The sequence below is a fragment of the Chanodichthys erythropterus genome, chromosome 7 (assembly GCF_024489055.1).
Source record: "Chanodichthys erythropterus isolate Z2021 chromosome 7, ASM2448905v1, whole genome shotgun sequence".
Classification (NCBI taxonomy): Eukaryota; Metazoa; Chordata; class Actinopteri; order Cypriniformes; family Xenocyprididae; genus Chanodichthys; species Chanodichthys erythropterus.
Window position 1 is genome coordinate 30,046,300 of NC_090227.1, and position 8,386 is coordinate 30,054,685.

The 8,386-nt window shown below is 35.6% G+C and overlaps 1 protein-coding gene across 6 annotated transcripts in view; it reads left to right on the forward strand.

The window, feature by feature from the left end:
* tbxas1 (thromboxane A synthase 1 (platelet)) overlaps nucleotides 1–8,386 on the forward strand; it is a 92,461-nt gene that overhangs the window by 72,624 nt on the left and 11,451 nt on the right. The window lies entirely within an intron of this gene.

An 8,386-nucleotide genomic window follows, 5' to 3' on the forward strand; every position in this document is an offset into this window, starting at 1 on the left:
TTCGCGACATTCACGCTGAAAACCAATGCTGCCGCTCAGTCTCTTGCCACTTAGCGGGCGTGACCGCAGTCATAGCGGTCGACGGTGACGTCACGTGCATACCCTCTATTACTTGTTCAGTCTATAGGCGCGTAGTGTTTCTTTACAAAGTGACATCGCCAACTACTGGCCTGGCATGTATAGTACATGTATTTTTAGTCATTTTTACATGTGAACGGGGATCGTTTTGACAATGGCATCATCTGTACGCGAAGAATAAAAGGAAAAATGTTTTCTGTTTTTAATACATCGTTGTCATGTAAACGTAGGCTACCCTTAGAAGACATGTGGACAACCATCCAGAATACCCTTCCAACCTTATAGCAATGTGCTAAAAACACTATTAAAAGCTTAGCGATCACATAGTAACCTCCCACAACACACTAACCAATATTACTTTTTGAATAATTTTTTGTTTTGTTAAAAGCTTATGACAAATATCTTTTAAAATTATACAATATTTGATTTTGAAATATTGACTAAATAACTAATGTTGAATATTTTTGATTTATTATTTTTTTTTTTTTTTTTTACTAAAATTGCATTTAATTTTATTTTTACAAATAACAATTAAGTTTTTGTCAATTTACCGCTGATACTAGCAATGTGTGCTGTCAAGCACCACTTACATTTTCTACAGAAAATATTGAAATCCAGTATCATTTTGTTGTCTGTCATCATATCCATCAGCCACAGTTTTTCTCATGATGTACTTTCAGAGCTCTCATCTTTGTTTTCTCTCTAATGGTGTACACTTAAACAGAGGCTTCATAAACCTGCATCTCTTGAATTCTGATACCTGCAGCTGAGGCCTGGCAGCCGCCCACCGGAGAAAGGGATCAAACACGGCATTAGTTCAGCTCTGCGTCCTTCTGTCTACTCTTTCATCTCATTCGCTCATTCTTCTTCGGGCTCCCCCCTCTGCTTCTCTTTCAATTTAAGCACTCTCTTTCCACTTCTAACTTCTCCTCTCTGGAAGTCGGGGTCTTTTTCAGAGTGGATGAATGTTCTGTGGAGCTTTTAGGGGGATCGTTTATCTTTAGTACCGTAGATTGTGTAGAGCTCATGCGTGTCAGCGTATCATGTTATCCTCGGAAAACAGAAGAAATATGAGGGTGTTTTTCTTTTTGTTAATGTATACTCAGACCTGTTAGTCTAAAAATGTGGTCTGAGGGATTTCTCATGATAATGCATCATTTATTCAATGGGTTCCTTACGCAACACGTCTGGCAAAGAGCACATCACGCTAACTCATCGTACTTTACGTTTTGAGGTTAGCTGACAGAATCCCCGGGACGGAAAATAAACCAGAGAGATGTTTATAAACCCACTTGCCATGAAGTTTTCAAATAAAAGAGCTCATGGCAGAAGTTATAAAAGCAGTAAGCATTACAAGCAGCACAATAAAACTGAAGCTCAGCCTTGGCTTTGTCTCATGACGCCTCGTGTCCTAAGTCGACTGTACAGCAGGCAATAACTTAAAACTCTCTTTATATCAAGCAGCTGGGGATCCATCCACAAAGACATCTGGCCTGGTGTATACTGAAGGTCAGTCTCATCTAGCCCGCTGCTATAATGTCTATCAGAGCTAGAGAGAAAGTGTCTTCGGCTCCTCCTTCAGAGTGGTTTTAGTCTTTAAACGCCCCTCGCCGTGTGCGTCCCGCTCTCAGTTTTGGCTCTAAAAAGCGTCTCAAATGTCACTTCCCTCACACACCCTGCGTGAGGGCGCTGAAAGTGTTTTGTGCTAAAACGCACTAAAGTGTAACCACTTCAGTGCAGCGTCAAGGGTGTTAACCTGAGGGCTGCAAATGTTTCTGGTGAAAAAAAAAATATTTAATGCTTTAAAAGTTATTTAAAGCTCATTTAAGATGCAAAATGGATCTTTAAAGGGATAATTCAGCCAAAAATGATTATTTACTCACCTTAAACATTCTAAATCTGTGTGACTTTCTCCTTACCAAAGAAATTAACATTTTTCTCTCTGCTGTTAGCTATCGAATATCATTTGTATGTGCATAGAGATTCAAATATGATGCATCACCGATGTCTGATGTCTCACGAACAATTATCATGCGCCGTGTTTTACTGTGTAAGTGCAAATGAGATAGGGTCAATTGAACATTTTTAGTGAATAAGAAAAATTTATTGTATTGCTTGTGAGGACCTGGAATATCAGATTGACTATTTATTGTTTATGCTGTTTTTTTTTTTTTTATTACATTTTAGTTTTAATTTTAGTTTGTTAGTTGTATTAATATTTGAATAAGCTTTTATTTCTATATATTTTAGTTTATTTTTTAGTAATTTCGTTATGTCATTTTATTAGTTTTTTTTTTTTAAATATTGCTATTTAGATTTTTTTTTTTTTTTTTTTTTTTTTTTTACTTTTCAGTTTATTCCTAAAGCAACATTTCAAATTTTCATTTATAGTTTACATTTTTGGTTACACCTTATTTAAAGGTGTCTTCTATACATTTATATATTTAAGTATTGAGTAATATTATTTAACTAAATGTACTTAATATAGAGTTAGGGTAGGATTAGGAATTGGTTTATGCTTAATTTATAGTTATTACTATAGTAATTACATGTAACGTGTAACAAAGACACTGTAAAATAAAGTTTTACCAAGTTCTTCAATTAATATTTATATTTTAATTCAGCTTTATTTCAATTAACATAAATGTTTTTAATAGTTTTATAACCTTTTTTGAATAGTTACAGCATCTGGTCCCTGGAAATGAGCAGCTTAGACATTCAGTAAGGTTTCTTCTTTTATGTTCTACGAAAGCAATAAGGTACGAGAGGCTGTGCTGTATCATGAATTGTGTCGTGCCTAACAACGCCCTTCAGCCGTGACTTATTTACGATACATCACCGCCTCGAGAACCTTATTGTTTTTATAAAACGGTTACCACACAATACAAATATTAAACCCAGAAATATGTATCAATGCAACTTTCATGAAGTAAACTTTTTCTAAAAACCTTCCTTCCGCCGGAAAAAATAGTCCCTGACCGTGAACAGCAACAGAAGTTACATATTCATGCCATTAGATGGTGGCAAAGACTGTCTTTTTGAGTGTGTCAGTCAGTAGCGAAGACTTTTATATTGAAAAGACGAAACTATTGTGAACATGGAACAAGACAACTGACAAGCGCTGTTAGTCAAGGGAAAACCCCTTAAATGTTAAAAGGACAAGATAATACATCGGACATTTAAACAGATTTTTTATTATTACCTAATGACTGACCTGAAGGAAAATGCTAAATCTGAATGCAGGTAATAAACTCGCTCATTCGATCTCTTTCTCACAATACTCTTCTACATAATACAGCTTCAATGAGCAATATCAATTGAGAACATACAGTTTACGTTGCTAAGAGTGGTTGCAAGGACAGGAACTAACCGTTTTATAATGGAAAATAGTCATATAGGTTTAGGACACTTTCAGGATGATTAAATAATAACAGAATATATAATGATAGAAATATATATATTTTTGGGTGAACTGTCACTTTAAGAATCTGTGGAGGTGACTGTGATAAATTACCAGTTCTTGCTTACACACCCATGACCTTAACAAACTTAATGTCAAGGGTGAATTCTGGAATTACTGTCATCGATTTGCCAGTTTGATTTTTACCAGTGGGACAGTTTAAGTGGCAAACATGTAAATGCCTCGCTCGACTGACTCAGTGAATGTGTCACCGGCTGCACACATTGTATCTGCCGGTCTAGCCTTTCATTTTCCCTTCTCTGGCTGCATGGTGCCTCCCCGGGTGCCCGTCATTAATTTGCCTTTTTTATCTGCATAAATAACAGGGAGCTGAAGCGGAGCGCTACCTAATGAGTCATCCAGAGGTGGGAGACGGGGGCAAAGGGGCCAGAAACTGAGCAAAATTACATGTTTCCAACTAAGACCCCTCCCACAGAGAGAGAGAGAGAGAGAGATGAAGGACGGAAGGAAGATGACGAATACATGTTTTTCTTCTTTCTTCAAATACATTTCATCGTTTTCAGGACGAGATACAATTGTGTGAAAACATGTTTGGTTCATATTTTACCCCAATATATAAAAAGGAAAAAATATTATTAAACTACCATTCAAAAGTCAGTAAAGTCGGTAAGATTTTTGTAATGTTTTTGACAAGGAAAAATACAGTAAAACAATATTTTGATAGAATGTTTTAAAATGTTATTATAATTTAAAGTAACCATTTTCTTTTTGAATATATTTTAAAGTGTAATTTATTCCTATGATGGCAAAGCTGAATTTTCAGCATCATTACTCCAGTCTTCAGTGTCACATGATCCTTCAGAAATCATTCTAATATGCTCAAGAAGCATTTCTTATTATTATCAATGTTGGAATCAACATTTTTTTAAGGATTCTTTGATGAATAAAAAGTTCAAATGGACAGTATTTATTTGGAACAGAAATCTTTTGTAACATTAAAAATATTTTTACTGTCACATTTGACAGTGCACTGTAAAAAATATATATACTGTATTTATATATTTATATCTATATCTTCAACTGATATATGTGAGTAAATATAAGATGCCGATGCAAAAGTTGCATAAAATATAGATAAAAGAAGATGCAAAAAAAATAAAAATTGCCATCATTTACTCACCCTTATAACACTTGTATACTGAAAAAGGACACAAAAAGCACCATAAATATGTTCTGTATGATTGATTGTGCTGCATTCCAAGTTTTCAGAAGTCATACAATAGCCAATTTAAATTATTTAAATCTCAATCTATCAATCTGAAGCTATAATATGACTTGAGAAGACTGGAGATATAGATATAGATGAGGTGCTTTTGTGTCCTCTTTATTGCTTAAAACTAGATTAGTCAAATGGGACACGGTGAGGGTGAGTAAATTATGACCATTCATTTTTGGTTTAAATATTCTTTTAATGATCTGGTCAGAGTGTGTTGTAGAGAGGAAGATAGAGAGTGAAAATCCAGAGTGTGTGTTGCTGATTCAGAGTCATAATACACAATTTAGAACCTGGGAAGGAGATGGAGATAATGAATGAAAGAGTACATTATACAGAATGCTGTGAAAACACGGAGGAAGGGTGAAAAAAGCAATGAAAGATGGCAAAAGGATGAAATAGAGGGACGGAGAGCAAGCGAGAGCAGCCGGTAGCTAGCCTTTCCTATCTGTGAATAATTCATTGGTGACGTTCCTCTGAGGCTCGGCCTCCAGGCGGCTCTTTCCCTCATTCAGAGCAGTGATGGGCTCCTCTCCCCTCCCTGATAGAGTTCCAACCTGAATAAAGCACTTGATTCACCCCCGCTAAATTCAATAACACACCCTTTGATCCTTCCGGAACCACAGCGCTGTATCTGTCGGTTCCCATTGATGTGGCTTTTGGCTCTCTCATTCCTAATGCAACAGCTTTGCCTCTCAGATTTGAAACTTAGGAAATTATGTATAGACTGCTTACTTGAATGAATGTAAATAGCGTGCTTGTGTTTCTAGCGTGGTTTATTCTGTTCGTGCCATCTTTTATCTTTCGTCATGTGTGCAGATCCATGAACAGAACAAAAGAGAGTGAGAGAGGCCGAGAGAAAGGCTAAAATAGGCTTCAAGGTGTTTAGTGTTACAAAACCCAGTGAGCTGCCTAGAATGCTTTTTAAGGCATCATACTGTAGGTATGTAGGCACTTGATCTGATATCTTATTGTGGACAGCATCACATGTATAGTCTGTGGATAAGATAATGCCAGAATGTATTGTGAAAAGCTCAGAAAAAAATAATCTAAGATGACAAAGCTAGAGAAATTATATAAAAAAGTATAAATAAAAAGTGTTTAAAGGCTCTATTGTACACACTACTTGTATGTGCTGTGTTTTTTAATATGTGTTAGATTTCCACAGTGTTAATTTAGCAAGATGCTGACAATTAAACAATGTACTCTGCCATCTAGTGTGTGAATTTGATAGTGTCATCTCAAAAATCATATTGAATACTTGAGCAAATATTGAATATTTTTAACATCACATGGTTACATTATTATCTGCTACACTACTAAGTCTACAAAAAAATATATTTTTATGTTATTGCTGATAACTGATAAATAGCAGATAGATTTTGTCCAAAAAACTAAACAAAAAAACACTACCATTGAAAATTTTGGGATCAGTTTTTTTAAAGAAAAAAATTAATACTATTATTCTGCAAGTACACATTAAATTAATCAAAAGTGACAATAGAGAAATTTTTAATGTTAAATGATTCCTAAAGGATTTTGATTTCAAATAAATGCTGTTCTTTTGCACAAAAATATTAATCAGCAAAACATAATAATAATAAATATTTCTTGAGCTCCCAATCAGCATATTAGAATCATTTCTGAAGGATCATGTGACACTGAAGACTTGAGTAATAATGCTGAAAATTCAGCTTTGCTATCACATAAATTAATTACATTTCAAAATATATTAAAATAGAAAAGACTTATTTTAAATCGTAATAATATTTCACAATATTGCCGTTTTTACTGTATTTTGATCAAATAAATGCAGCCTAGGTAGCATAGGAGACTTATTTCAAAAACATTAATAATATATTCCAATCCCAAAACTTTTATTTAGGTTAGTGTTAAAATAAAACATTAAAAACTAAACGCTAAATCTTAGACATTACAACATAGACTCATCTCACATCTCCTCATAATTAAAACCTCTGCACATTAAACAGGGATAGCAGAAAGTATCAAAAGCATTGAAATGTTACAGACATCAGCTTTAAAGTTTCTACAAACTGCTACTGCACCAAGAAAATGTTGAGATCAGTCATTAATTTGCACAAGTGTGTACTTGTGTGTATTCACGAACCCGTTCTATCCACTGCTTAAGGTAATGCTTTATGCTCCCATTGCGCTTCAGGTTAAAGACAGCATAGAAAAGAGAGAGAAACACCCCCTCTGGATGTAGAAAAGGAAGGGCAAAGTGAGAGCATCAAGATTTCTCTCTGTTTTACTTTCCCCCTTTCGTTCTTTCTCTTTCCGCTCCCTTCTCTCCCCAGGGCAGTATAAACAGAGCAGGATTGAGCTACAATACGTGAGGCTGCATACGTCATTCTTAGTCCTCAAACCGAGATATTTCAGTCCACCTACAAGCAGCAGGTCATCTGTACTTTTTCAAGTGCTCTACATGTCCCAAATGACTTCTCAAGCAGACAAACACACATAATGCATGTGCATTCTTGCACAAACAGTCATGGTCCACTGCGTCGGCCCCCTTGCAATGTTACCTAACAGGGTTTTCATATCAGCCAGCATTGTATCGAATAAAGAGCCACTTTCACTAAGTTTTCTCTGAACAGATGCCTCCATTGTGTCGTTATGATGTTGATACTGTGGAAGGAGCGATATGACTCCCTTGTTTGTTATTTGGTCTTTGTGCTGGCCGTTTCAATCTCTGCCGCATGTGTAATGGAACAGAGCAGATGGAGTCATCAAACCACTGCTGCCACTGTAGAAGGGCCGGAGAATATGTAAGGCCCCTTGAGACTGGAAGGAAGGAGACTTGTAATGTGCCTGATTTAAGCAACCATAACAAATCCTCCACCAGTCAGCTGCACCTCAACCTGACACGTGCGTCGAATGTCAACAGCTATCAGATACTTGCCATTGTTTGAGAACCACCTTCGCTGGGGCTCCTGAGGGATATGCAAATGAAACACTGTGGCAATGAAAATGTGTTTTATTATTTACCTGCCATCGTTAGGCTTAATACAAATACAGCGTGCATGTATTATACATGATGTCTGTAGGGATGTGTTAAAATACATATTTTTCAGAGGTGTAAAGAGTACCTGAAAACTATACTAGTAGAGTAAAAGATACCTTACAGAGAAAATGACTCCATTACAAATTACAAGTCACCAATTCCAATAAGACCTGAGTAAAAGTCAATATCTGATTTTACAACCCGAATTCCGGAAAAGTTGGGACGTTTTTTAAATTTGAATGAAAACTAAAAGACTTTCAAATCACATGAGCCAATATTTTATTCACAATAGAACATAGATAACACAACAAATGTGTTAAACTGAGAAATTTTACACTTTTATCCACTAAATGAGCTCATTTCAAATTTGATGCCTGCTACAGGTCTCAAAAAAGATTCAGCTGGGAGAACATCTAGCAACTAATTAAGTCAATTGATATCAGGTCTGTAACATGATTAGCTATAAAAGGGATGTCTTAGAGAGGCAGAGTCTGTCAGAAGTAAAGATGGGCAGAGGCTCTCCAATCTGTGATATAGTGCGTAAAAAGATTGTGGAATACTTTAAAAACAATGTTCCTCAACGTCAAAT